Source organism: Thermobia domestica, chromosome 18, assembly GCF_964235325.1.
Source record: "Thermobia domestica chromosome 18, izTheDome1.hap1.1, whole genome shotgun sequence".
In the NCBI taxonomy this organism is placed as follows: Eukaryota; Metazoa; Arthropoda; class Insecta; order Zygentoma; family Lepismatidae; genus Thermobia; species Thermobia domestica.
In genome coordinates, this window is record NC_137471.1 from 166,544,071 (window position 1) to 166,556,188 (window position 12,118).

At 38.0% G+C, this 12,118-nt stretch overlaps 1 protein-coding gene across 6 annotated transcripts in view; it reads right to left on the bottom strand.

Moving 5' to 3' along the window:
- LOC145675577 (uncharacterized) overlaps nt 1-3,668 on the bottom strand; it is a 60,428-nt gene extending 56,760 nt beyond the window's left edge. Inside the window, exon 1 of one of the 6 annotated variants that reach the window (XM_081746095.1) lies at nt 3,529-3,668. The gene's annotated coding sequence lies outside the window, so the exon portion shown is untranslated. Of the gene's footprint in view, nt 1-3,216; nt 3,445-3,528 lie in introns of those variants that run through there. The other 5 variants (XM_081746097.1, XM_081746096.1, XM_081746098.1 and 2 more) reach the window with 5 other exon arrangements.
- Between the last annotated feature and the right edge of the window lie 8,450 nt (nt 3,669-12,118).

A 12,118-nucleotide genomic window follows, 5' to 3' on the forward strand; every position in this document is an offset into this window, starting at 1 on the left:
GTCCATTGTTCCACTACTAGGGGGCCGACCGTAGTTGGGTCAAGATATCACTGAGGAAGTAGGATGTGAACTATCCAAATATCCATCTTTCAGAACCTTCGGTAGTTGCACAATTATTTTTAGATAGTCTGTTTGGGAATACTTGATTCTTTTGTACCTACCTCTCTAAAAATTTGTGTGCAAGTACCAGAGGATTCTTAAAAACATGGATAGTTTACTTACTAATATTGTGACCCGACTACGATCCGTCCTATAGTAGTGGAGCTATGAACTTCACTTATTTCACGTTTTCGGCACCCTATAACTCTCAATCCATCTACTTTTGAGCACATGTTCATATGATTTTTTTTTTTTAATGAGAAAAATCTGTTCCCAAAATATTGCGACATATTTTTGTATCTCCGTATATAAAAGAGAGACAAAAAATCTTAAAAACTATACGGATCTAGATATTTGTAAAATTTACAGGAAAAACATTTAAAAATTGAAGACTACAGGGGAAAAGGGAGGTAAGTCAGTTGTTTATGATTTTACACAATTCGACATTTTTTCCACTCACTTACCTACTTCTTCCCCTGTAGGCGAAGTCTTTAGCATTAAATTTCTTAGTGACTAATTTCCTTTTTACCGTGAGATTTAGTGCATGCAAACTACACCTTTCAGGCTACATTATTCTGCTGTTAACTCATTTTCGACCATATCTTGACTTACCTCCTTTTTCCCTTTAGTCTTCAATTAATAAACCAGTGTGTAAATAGTCATAATATGCTGTCCTTACCAGTGAGATCATCATCCAGAAATCTTTGAGCTTTACGTCCCACGGTTATGCCGGTGAGGCTAAAGGAGACGGTGATGATGAGTAATGAATGAAATGGTGGAATGAAGAAAGTGGGAGGAAACGGGAGAACCCCGAGAAAACCCACGTACGCGGTGTTTGTCCGCCACAAAGTTCACTTGGCGGGGGCTGGGATCGAACCCGGGATCCCAAGCACCAGAGGTGAACGCTCTACCACTGAGCCACCGCGGCCCCAAATTATTATCCAGGGTGTCTACTAAAATTCCAAAATGAAATTTCGTGACCTCTTCACAAAACAATAACAATTTGTAACATTCTTAAGAAAGAATTTGGGTGCGAATTAGACCGAATTTTCATGCATGCGATAGAAATGTGCTTTGCTTGCGATTTGGTAGCATCTAAAGTCGACTATAGACATTTTTCGTGGTGAACTTTGACGTTTTATAGAACAAAATTCTCTAGTCTGTACTTATATTTGTACAACTTTTAAAAAAATGTGACCCAAAAGCTAAATTTCTTGACTTTCATGACCGTTTTCTGATTTCGTGACCGATAGACACTCTGTTATCTAAGTAGAAATATATTAATCAAAGTGTACCCTGTCCAACAGGGATTCGCCCATAAGATAGTCATTAACCGCAATATACAAAGTGAAGTGAAGCATTTGGGCGCAGTGTGCTAACTCATGATGCGCAATCATAGAAGGGTCTCAGAGTTAAGGGATCATAATATTTGTGCAATTTACGTAAGTAATGTGTTATTACAGAACACGAATCAGGAAGCAATTAAAATCTACCGAGATAGGACCTATTTTAGGCTAGCATACCTTTGTAAAATCTACAGAAGAAACAGCCTATATTAGTTAAAACAGATTACTATAGTACGATTAATACAAATATATCGGAATTTTATCTTTCGCATGTATAAGAAGGTAAAACGATGAAATGCAAAGTGTGCCCTCTACTACGGTACTTCATAAGGAAGACATGATAAAGTGAAGTACTGCAGTATGCGAAGACAGTGTACAAAGTAATCACAGAAGTATCGCACGGCAGTGCCCAGCAATGAAGTGGTTTTCCTACTATCCTCACTAATAAGTATACCCACCGTCGCTGATGTGCTTTCTCCTTACGGAACTAGATTTAAAAGCTTCCCTGCTGTCCTCCTCTCCTGACTTGGTGAAATAGCATTCGTAATCTTTTGTGGCAACCTAGCATAAGTTGGTTAGTACCTTTTCACAAGTTTTTATGGCATACTACATTGAAGACCTTCTAAAGTGAATCTGCAAAGAGGAATGCAACTTCACACCTCAAAAACGGGTAACAGTTTAGAGAGGGGGGCCAAAACTGACAAAAGACAGGATGATTTACAGGAGAAGTGAGTTGATAATGGTGACTGGCAATTCATGTTGGGTAAAGTGTGATGGAAACATAATTAATTTAACGCTAGATTACCGAAAAAGAACTTTATAGTGATTTATGTGGGAAAGAAAAGTGACGCATTCATAAGGAAGACAAAAAAAAAAAAAACAACGTGTAGCGCGAGGGTGTAAGCATCAACCCGCCTTCACTCGCTGACGCTCGGTCGGCAATATCATATGAATTAAATATTGGTAACTTAATCTAACCTAACTTAAAGTATGGAACCATAAAACGACCGAATGTGAGTAGAATTTCGCAAAAAAGTAGGTGAAAAAAGCTGGTCTCCCCATCGTTAAACACAGGCCCAAAAATGATTGTTTAAGGCGTGCTGATTTACATTTGACGCATCACTAAAAAAATTCTTGATGAATTATAGTACTTTCAATAGTGTCTTTATTGTCACGTGAAAAATTGCCGCTCGGCAACATTAAAATATCTCACTTGTCACATAGTTTAGGTAAAATTCAAGGGGATCACCAGAAGTAACTGTTGAAAATTTAAAATTCTTTTACGATATGCGTATAAATACAGCTTCCGGATGTGTGGCATAAAAACCAAAGAAAAAAAAACTACGCGACTACTAAAAGCATGAATGCTCTCTAACCGATTCAGATCAGGGGGTCCGTCCCAAGGGACAAGGCTCGTCAGCGATGGTGCGTACGCCCTAAGCGGAGGCAGTGAAAAGGAGTTTTGGCAATGATATGAGTTTCAATAGCACTTGTCATTGTTTCATACTACTAACGCTTTACTTGTGAGTATAAAATACAGGTTTTGCACACTGTGCAGAAATATACCGCCGGTGAAAAATAGCACTTAGTAGAGCCATCTTACATATGCACACTTATTTTATCCGTCGTAAAGAACTTGTAATGATTTTACATTAGTAACACTACACTTATAAACCTAAAATACAGCTGTGCTGCTTTTTATTTAATTCTGTCCATTGCAGAAAGTCGTACCTTATAAGCTTGTCTTTTCATGGAAAGTATTGAATTTTACCTGTAAATCTACCAAAACGTGGTGTGCCAAATCTACACCAGCGCGTCAGGCGTACTGGGAGTGGACTTACTGAAAACTTACATATCCAATTAATTTATGTATGGATCCCTATAATAAATCAGTACGCAGTTAACAATACCCTTCTTAACATTAGCTAAATCCAATCAGTAAGCGAATCTAACGCTTCCAACCATTCCAACGAAAAATCCACAGCATATTGGGTATACAAGTAACACTACGTGTTTTCTTTATGTAATGGGTCATATTAAATTAAAAACTAAATATTGTTTTCATACATTAAAATGAACTTACTTTACGTAATTAGGAGTTAATATGTCATTAGGTATGCAACATATCCCTTATATTCTCTAACACTGTCTCACTGCAGCGTTGCCAGGTTTGAGTCTCTTTACCCTGCAGAGGACCGTATAATGAGGTTTTCAATTAAAGAGCTTATGTAATTTCCTTCCTGTATTCTGAAGTGTTTATTGTCTTGCTATGAACGTAAAAACAATAGACCATTATGACATTAACTTTAAAATTTAGGCCTAGCTTTAGTATTACTTTGCTACAGGGCTAGGGCAACCATACATTCGTTTTGACCGGGACAGTCCCGTTTTTTGGATGTCACGTCAGTAGATGAAAAAAGTAGTATTTGTCTCGTTTTATACAAGTGAAAGAAGTAAATAATAAACCCAGTACCTTTACTCATTGCAAAGGTATTATTAATTAATAATAACAAATAGGCAAGAATTAAACTGAAATTTTATACATTAAATATGATGTGTAGTTCACAGTACTGCTCGAAAGGCAGCAGAAGTTTCAGCAGTTGCGTATTTGTTGAACAAACTTCAATGCGTCTTTCTTTTCTCTCAAATATCGATTTACTTGACCCCGCCCCTGTAGCAGATTTAAAGGGGAGCTTTGGGGCTGAATACTCCCCAAGAAAAATATCAGGGCAAGAGGAATTTAAGGTCATTCACACTAGGGGCGGATCCAGGACGGACTTCTGGGAGGGCGGTAGGTTGTAATACTGATACTTAGAGCTACTTTTAAGAGCGTCAAACTCGGGGATGGGTTTTATTTATATATAAAATTTTAAAAAGTTTCCTCCTCTGGGGGGGCGATAGCCCCGATCGCCCCCCCCTGGATCCGCCTCTGATTCACACTAAAAATGCTGAGCATTTTGCTAAAGTGATAAATAAGTTTTCATCTGAATTATGGAAATTGATGATCGAGGCTTTCTCTTCTGTTTGTCTTTAGATATTAACTGTTGATCTTTTCAATTACGAGTGCCGATGGCCTTAACAGCCAAATCGCCAACTAAGTTGTAAACAGATACCCACAGAGGAGCAGTGGAGAACTTTTGTTTGGTCATGCTAACTGAAGAAGTTTTGTACTAATGTCTCGAAGTACATCGGATGATTCTGCGGATTTTCGTTCTGTACTATGAATGACCATATTGCAGTAAGATCTTTAATAAGGTCGAAGAGTTTGCTATTTCCCATGATGTCGATATCACAGCTCGTAAGTGAACTGACCTCAAGATTTGCTTTAACAAACTCAAATATGATGCCTTTGTTTCAGCGCCTTAACTTTGATTTTTTCTGGGGGGGGGGGGACAAGTATTAATACGCGTGTTTGGGCTCCCTCTTTACATCTTTATCTTACTCTTTATGGTAGGGTTGCCAACTATGGAAAATAGAAAAACCGGCGCCCCCTCAATATTCCCTAACCTAAGATATAGGTCTAAGTGTGAAGTATCTCTGTTCGGACCCCATCTCCCATGGGAAGGAAAATACTATCGTGAACAAAATTGCATTAGCACCTGTATTCTACATATCCTAAGTATATTCGCTAATAAGCTAAATAGATACAATGTGCTACAAATAGGAATGGCCAAAATTTTCGGGAATCCAGATTCCGGAAATTTCACTTTCCGGAATTGGCCATCCCTACTATAAATAAGAAACTGAAATCGGCATTGATCATTTTTTTTTGTATTTACCACCACCTCTTTAAAATTATCGAAAAAAGAACAAATTAATCTTTCCGTGATAATTTTAGATTTGGAAAATGAAATTTATTCTTTAAACTTATACTTCAACTACAGGAAATTGCTTTAAGAAGTCCTTTTTTACTCTCAATAAATGTATAAAATTTCTTACAAGTAAATTTGAAATTTTCAGTAATACATTCCCTGTCATCTCTTTAAAATTATGTAAACAGATTAAGTCTCGGTTCAGACGTGCAGAAAAGTCTGTTGCGGGCCCGCAACAGAAAACTCTGTTGCGGACCCGCGCGAGCCGGAAATACATTGGTTCTTATCATTCATGCCACACGTGCAGACTTTCCCGCACGACTCTGCTGCGGGCCCGCTGCGGGCGAAAATTGAGTTGCGTGGACTGCTGGCTCGCAGCGAGTCCGCACAGGTGTAGCGGGTCGGAAAACCATTGCTGGCAATGAGTCAAGCCACACGTGCAGACTTTCCCGCGCCCGCAGAAATGGAAAGCGAAGAACTGAATGAAGAACTATTCATTAACCAAATACAAAAATATCACGAGATATGGAATTTAAAGTGCGAAATGTATAGAGATAGAAAAAAAAAATGAGATGCATGGAATAAGGTGTGTGAAACCTTATGTGAGAAATTTAATGTAAAAACAGAAGAAGAAAAAAACAGCATTGGTATGTAGTATTATTTTCTTTTCAATGTAAAAATCTAATATTCATGTAGTATTCATGTAGTATTTACACTTAATTTTCGTCGAGCGTCCCTTTCCAGCAGAGAGGCTATGAATACTTTTTTGTGATAACAATAAACAAATACGCTTGGAGAACAAGCCTTTATTGTTAATACAGTTTCTTTGATAAGATTTCTTGTCACTCACTCCGGAATGAACCGACTGTTTATAACGTACGTTGCATTATACTTTAGGTCAAGGTCACGTATTATATAGCCTCTGTGCTCAAAAAGGACGCTGAAGTCCAAAACAATCATCAACATAATAGCAGAACAGAAAAGAAAGAAAAAACATGGTTTTTCGGCTGACAATTGTTGTCTTTATTTGTTAATGTACTATTTTTTTTTTTTTAAATTAGAGTTAACACGAAAATTGTTGAACATCAGGGTACTCGTGTCGTTAAAAAATAAAAAGCATGCTCGAGATGGAACAGAAATATTTGTGTTTTTCGTACAATTCATAATATTGTGCACGTCGTTGCTATTCTAGAGATAACAACTGAATGTTTTCTTACATAAAGAACAACTTAAACAAAGGTACCTTGCCATAGAACTCTACCTATGTCGCTTACAAAATAATCAGCCCATCTGTTTCTGCTTCCGTTTGCTGCATTGCCTCCTTGTGGTGTGCTACACGTATTGGGGATTTCCTCAAAACCTTTTATCGTTAAATGTCAGTATAAAAATGTTTCCTTTTTCTCACCTTAGAAATGGATTATTCGGAAACACTAAATCCATTATTTTTATTTAAGAGTTTACATTAAGAATTTCACATCTCCAATCTAAGCGAGTCCTCATATTGAACGCTTTCTCAATATATAACGGGAAATGTCACTACTATAGGAATGAAATGAATTCCTTGAGTTTTACGTCGCACGATTATACCGGGTAGGCTAAAGGAAATGATGATGATAAATGAATGAAATGGTGCAATGAATAAAGTGGAAGGAAACGGGAGAACCCCGAGAAAACTCATGAACACGGTGCTTCTCGCACCACAAAGCCCACTTGACTCAAGGGGATCGAACCATAGGTGGACACTCTATCACTGAGCCACCGGACCCCACTACTATAGAAATCCCCCATCTCCAATTCGAGAGAAAATTTTCAAAGACGCTGAAACCTGTGCTCCATTATTTTTATTATGAGTTTACATGGCGAATTTTATATCTCTAACTGAAGCGAATCCTCACATTCGGTAATTTTTGAATAAATAAAGGGAAATTTTACTATTATTGAAACGCCCCCGCTTGAGCGGGATATTCGGGAAGTCCAAAAAAAATGTCTAATTTTTAATTTAAAGCCACATACTATGTCAAAAAATCGAAATTAGTCACGAAATTGTTAAACTATGCCAGTGGCCGCTAATAACATTTGAAAATGTCTATGAATAGGTCTCCGAATGTTTAACTTTCTGTGCTCTTACAAATGATAATTAGTTAACATAATTAACTTACCTTAATGTAACAGCCAGAGCTCCTCCGTGGCTAAGCGGTTAGCGTACACGCCTTTGGCGTGGGAGGCGCGGGTTCAATTCCCGTCGGGACCTAATATGGTTCGGATTCCACGTTAATCAGTAGGAGCACGTCTCATATAGCCTCGCTGCTGAACGGAACGTTAAACTCAAAATCAACTCATTAATGTAACAGCCAACATTTCAATTGGTGGTATCGCTAGTATCATGAAAGTATCTTCTGCTTTAATTTTACCACTTATTTTCGATAAGAGATCATCAAATGAAGTGATGCTCATGCGAAAATAATTAAAGAACTTTTCTTCGTCATTGCGCAAGTCAATAAACATGGAAGAAAATTCACCTTTAAGCAGTCGTGAGCTTACGTACGGATGAACCCAATATCGTCTCTGTTTCTTCCTTAGGATTTTACTGGCTAAGTGTACAAAAACAGCACATTTTCTTCTTTCAATTTCTATCTTCATTTAACTGCAGCTGAAAATAAAATGAGCTGGTTTCTATGTCTATATGAAGTGGTTGGGCTGAGACGCCCGCACGAGTCTGCTGCGGGCCCGCAGCAGACTTTTCTGCACGTCTGAACTGGTTGCTCTGTGACGCCCGCACGAGTCTGCTGCGAGTCTGTTGCGGGCCCGCAACAGACTTTTCTGCACGTCTGAACCGAGCCTAACAAAATATATTAATCGTTGATAGATGGTGAAAGGTGACAGATTTGGATTTACAGAATGAAAGTTACTTTTTAAGTCAATACTTCATACTAGATACAAGTTTGAAAAAACCGGTCATAAATGGGCTGGAAAGAAGTTTGCACCGGTCACCGACTTAAATCAATCAGCAATATTTCCGGCCAGGCCGGTGAAAAACCGGCCATTTGGCAACCCTACTTTATGGGCCACCGGTGCCTGTGGGCCCTCCTGCATGGTAAGGTCTGCGGGGCCGTTAGTTACGCCCTTGGGCCCGTTCCATACATGACAAATTAATTAAGGGGACAATATTGACAAATCTCAAAGCCATATGAATAAATGTTATGTCTAGGGGCCCCTAATAGTAGACATTTTTTACTGAAATGGTCTACTAGTCATTTTATTTTATTTACCTTTTGTGTCCTGTTTGTTTATGTAATGTAGTGAATCTGTTTGATGCTTCATTTATAATTTCATGTTCCTATCGTATATGGAGTAAGAAAATTTCGTCTTAAAATGGGCCCCCTAAAACGGCAAGGAGCTTCTCTGGGAGGGTAGTTGTCCCCTGTCCTGCCACAAGTTACGGCCCTGCTTTGTTTACTTTGATTCCAGCATTTGTAGCATAATTGCATGAAGAAAACGTAAATCTTCACAAATTTACCGTGAGGATCTATGTGGAAGTGAAATTGAACTAAAAAGTAAAGTGACTTTGTGGCGGGAACATTGAAGCATATCGAGATCCATCTTTGACTTCTTTTTTCAAACATAAAACAACTGCTACATCTTCTATCTGTTTTACCAGTAACAACACATGTTCTGCAGAGAGAAGTTTTTCTACTTTAAAATTGGTAAAATCCTATCTGAGAACAACGATGGGTCAAGACAGACTTAGTAGGTTAACCGTAATGAATATTGACGAAGATATTACAATTGATGTATCTGAAGTAGTGGATCTCCTCGCCCAGAAACATTCCAGAAGATTGCAATTTCTTTGAGTGAAGCAAAGATATATATATATATATATATATATATATATATATATATATATATATATATATATAGATAGATAGATAGATAGATAGATAGATAGATATAGTCCGCTCCAAAAAAAATATTCCAACTTGAATGTTTTGCTGAAAAACAAGTTTTGCTACTATAATGAGAGACTATTTGAATATGATTGTGCATGATTTGTATCGCAATTTATTTTACAACATATTTTCAAAATTTTTTACACATCTGATATCGATTTCAGTATTTTGTGTGATGACCTTTAGCTTCTTTCAGTGCCTGTACTCGTTTCGGCATTGACGCAACAAGATTGTCACAAGTGCGTGGCTAGATTTCATGATATCACACATGAACAATTTTTTCAATTAGTTCCCTTTTATTTGTAATACAATATTTACTTAGTTTAGACGACATAATGGCCCACAAATTTTCAATAGGATTTAGGTCCGGTGAATTTGCAGGCCACCACAATCTCTGGATACCAAGATCTGACACACACATTTGTTAACAATCTTCGAGCGATGACACGCAGCATTATCGTCTTGGAAAATGAATGGTCCCAAGTTAACTCCACTGAAATGGTCCCTGGCTGTGTATAAGAGTTCCTTTTTTAGTATCTCACAGTATTTCAAATCATCAATTGAAACAACGCACACTTTCAATCTGCCCACTTCCTTTGAACACATCCTTCCCCACAACATAACACTATCACTAAACTTTTTTTGTTTTTTGATGCATTCTTTCTGCAACTTCTCTCCAGGCTCCATCCACAATTTCACACTGCTATCGTTCCCAAAACACTAAATTTCTTCTCATCTGAGAAAATTACTTTCTTCCAATCTTCGGCTGTCCAGTTTTCAAACATTTCTACGAATCGCTTTCTGTCCGTAATGTGTTTGCGTGACAAAAGTGACTTCTTTACAGGACTTTTCTTCTTAATGTTCATGTCAGAAAGCCGTCGGAGCACTGTTTGATGTGAAACTGACTCCCCTACTTCCTCACTTATCTTAACAGCAATCTGCCTGGAACTTAATTCCCTATCTTGCTTAGCAATCCTTTTGATTGTCCTACAGAGTCGGTCGTTTGTCTTTTTTTTACGCCCACATCTGTACCTTAAACTTGAATTCCGGTTTCTACCTGACGTTTCAAAACGTTACCAACCGTTTTATGATCAATGAATAGCCTTCTAGCAATTTTCCTGTTAGATATCCCTTCCGAATTCCATGCTAAAATTTTTCCTTGCTTCCGAGGAGACGGGTCTTTCGAATTTCCAATGATGTAAACACTGATAATTTCGAGTGAAATTAATATTAAATTACACAAATACACTTTTACAGCACTGTGAAATTCAGAATCGAACAACAGTTCATTGAAAAATCATCACACTAAACCTTCAGTCCATACTTCCAATGCTCTGCTTCCGCAACAATAGCTGACTGAGAATGGCGGGAAAGTGTTCGAGCGGGAAGTCGTATTTAGCGGAAAAGACCAGGAAATGGTGATTAGCAGAGACACCTAGGGGATATTTTTGTAAACTAATAAGACGCGAATGTCATCTCCAATTCGATTGTTACACTAATTTTAAAATTTTGGAATGAAATCTTTCTTTAATTTTAACTTACTGTACATTACCACATGTTAAACAAGACAGGCCAACCTGTTTCCCAAGTATATTACGAATTATTTACAATACCCATTTAACCTAAAACCCATGATAAGAAATAAATTTGTTTGAAAATCTAAAATAAAATATACGTTTGTGTGTGTGTGTGTGTGTGTGTGTGTGTGTGTGTAGGGTTGCCAGATTTTGTAACCGAAAAACCGGGACACCAATCTCAGGCTATATATAAGATCGTGATTCCTACTCATTTGGTCAGAATCAATCCAGGTCTTTTCCAGGTCAGTACTCATTGTTTTCTAGTTCATTTTACGAGGGGTGAATGAAAAGTTTGAGTTAATATGGAAAATGAGAATCTAGAATAGAATAATTATATGTATTAGAATAGTACAACCTTCGATATTAATGTGTATCAAGCTCTTGGTTCTAAGTAATTCTTTTGTCTTTTACAGAGGCTTGAAGTGAGTGAGATGGCAGAATTTGGGAAAATGAAAAAAAATCAAGTACAGGTCAGTCATCAAGTAACTGCAATTGAAAGGAATGTCGACGTCTGAGATCCACCAGTATATGCTCAATACCGTAGGTGAATCTGCCCCTTCATATGCCATCATCAAAAGATGGGTGCAGGAATTCAAGCGTGGTAGGCAGTGTGTTGAAGATGAGCCGAGATGTGGGAGACCATCAAATGCTACCACCACGGAAAGCATTGGCCTGGTACTTTATATGATCATGGAAGATCTCCGACTGTCAATTCGATAGATAGCAGATAGGTTGGGCATATTACAGGAGCGAGCAGAGGTTGGGCATATTACAGGAGCGAGCAGATCATATTCTGAAGAAGGAGCTTGGTTTATCAAAAGTTTCTGCTCGATGGTCCCACGTCTCCTGCCTTCCGAACAAAAACGCACTCAGTACCTCGTATCGGTGTACAATTTGAAACAGTTAGAACATGATATGGACGATTTTCTCTGTTGATTCATCACTATGGACGAGTGTTGGATACACCATTACCAGTCAGAAACAAAACAACAATGCAAACAATGGAACTACCCCTCCTCCCCTTACCGAACGAGGGCAAAGATGTGATCCCCTCCGCTGATAAAGTGATAGCAACTGTTTTTTCGGATATTCAAGGTGTGAGAATAATTGATTACCTGCAAAGGGGTCATACCATAAGAGGACAATACTATAGTGATCTTTAGAAGAAAACTTCGAATGCAAATTCAAGAAAAAAGGCCACAAATGATGTCCAGAATATTCTCAATCATCATGACAATGCTCCCGGCTACACACCAGCAGTTGCCATGGCTACTATTCACGAATATGGCTTTGAACTCGTTCCTCATCCACCATATTCTCTAGATCTATCCCCCTTA